The sequence below is a fragment of the Hyposmocoma kahamanoa genome, unplaced genomic scaffold (genome assembly GCF_003589595.1).
Source record: "Hyposmocoma kahamanoa isolate Upper Pololo Valley unplaced genomic scaffold, ASM358959v1 94, whole genome shotgun sequence".
In the NCBI taxonomy this organism is placed as follows: Eukaryota; Metazoa; Arthropoda; class Insecta; order Lepidoptera; family Cosmopterigidae; genus Hyposmocoma; species Hyposmocoma kahamanoa.
In genome coordinates, this window is record NW_020654878.1 from 8,612,304 (window position 1) to 8,614,266 (window position 1,963).

Consider the following 1,963-nt stretch of genomic DNA (forward strand, 5'->3'; position numbering starts at 1 on the left):
GGTGGCACCGGTAGTTGGTGGTAGCGAGTTCGAATCCCCGGTCGATCACGATTTACATGTCAGTCGCGCCGCTTGATATCCGATTGTATACTACTGCTAGTCATCGTCGTAAAATTTGAATCCAAAATAGGATTATAAAAATACGGAATTAACTTGAGACGTTTGTTAGATAGGGGTGATAACAAAATTTGAATAAGTAGAAGTTACAGCTTAATATTTAGCGACATGCTTACTTTAGTAGCAGTAGAGCTCCTTGTGAAAGAGATCGCACAGGGAAGTATGTAAGTAAGTAAGTTGCCACCTTAGCTATTTCTGCCGTTAAGCAGTAATATGAGCATTATTGCATTCCGGATTTAAAAGGACGGGGTGTTGTTGAAAGTACAAGCACTTGATACTTGTCAATTTATGTCTCAGGGCGACCGGTGCCGAAGTAGTGCCTTCAGATTTCTGCGATTTAAAGCTCTGAATTTCACTGTCACTGCTATGGACTGGCGTGTCGCTTACCACCACTCGCACGTCACCTAGTTTTATTTAAAAAAATCTTGTCAAATTTGACGTGCTCTTGACCCTCTACAACCTGACCGAGCTTAATAAATGCGAGGATACCCAATCGTTCTGTTTTGGAAGATAACTATTAACAAGATAAGCACGTAATATTTGTCAACTTATGTCGCCGGGCGGCCGGTGCAGTGGCAGTGCCCCTCAGATTTCTGCTATTTAAAGTTCTGAGTGGACAGGCGTGTTGCTTGCAGGTGCATGACTTGTTCGTCCCGTCATTTGGTATTATAAAAAAAAGTTTATAAATAGGAAAATATGTACATAAACAGCGAAAACAGTATTCTGGAGTTAATAAAAAAATATTTGTAAAACGATTACTTAATAATTCACAAGAAAAGCTTATAGCAGTCGTTATAAAGAGGTTTCATAGTCCATTTGTCTACGTATGAACGCAGTAATCAACACGTTATGTAAAATACTCATTTTAAAATGTATATTTTATATAACCGTGTAGATTTATTCTGTCATGAAGACGGACATATTAATTGAGCCAATAACATGTAAATACATGCAGCAAATAGCATATTATATATAATGAGAGGAATACCAAGAACCATTTTAATTCTTCAATATATAGTAGACATCATAGATTTGTCACAGATGGCGCTACGGCAAAAAGTTGTTAAAAAACCAAAAATAAAGATCTGTAACAAGCACATAGAAAAGTTCGTTGAGTCTGCTGGTTCGTTCCGTAGCTTAGTTGGGAGAGCGTCGGCCTGGTATGCTGAAGACGCTTGTTCGAATCCAGCCGGATCGAATGATTGTTTCTCTGTGTTCGATCTTTGTATTAATAATTATAACAACCTAGTGGAGTAATTTCACAAAAAATAATGAATATCGTGATAGTAAAACATGAAAGTCAATAAAATGCATATAGCTGTGATATCTCGTAATAGATATTTCTTTGAAGTCAAGTCAGCTTCCGTCACGAAGACGGACATGGCAATTGAGCCAATAACAGAAATACCGCAACATTCAAGTGCTAGTGCAATAAAACCATTCTCAAGAATAGTTGAATTTCTGCTTCAGAAAATTCAGGCCCTTAGCATTATTCGAACAAAATTAGGTGCGACAAAAGGAAATAAAGAAACAAAAAAAATTTCTATAATCCTGATCTTTCCTGTTAGACGGGGATCTTAGGATTCAAAAACTGTGTTCTAATTTTTATAATAGGTACCTATAAACCTCTGAGTTTTCGGATTTACGTGCGAATTTAATTTGAAATTTACCATGAGTTTTAGGTGAAGGAACACATCGTGATTTTAACCTGCACGTTGAAGAAGGTTCACAACAATCGCGTGACAGACTATAGCCTATAATATCCAAATTATGAGCAGCGGAATCTTTATGGAGACTGCAACATTACCGATTTTCAACCGGCCTTTCAATATTGATGATTTTAGCA

At 37.1% G+C, this 1,963-nt stretch overlaps 1 non-coding gene across 1 annotated transcript; it reads left to right on the top strand.

The window, feature by feature from the left end:
* Positions 1-1,243: 1,243 nt before the first annotated feature.
* On the top strand, positions 1,244-1,315 carry Trnat-ggu. Its single transcript has one exon. It is a non-coding gene; the product is annotated as a tRNA-Thr (tRNA).
* The last annotated feature ends 648 nt before the right edge of the window (positions 1,316-1,963 follow it).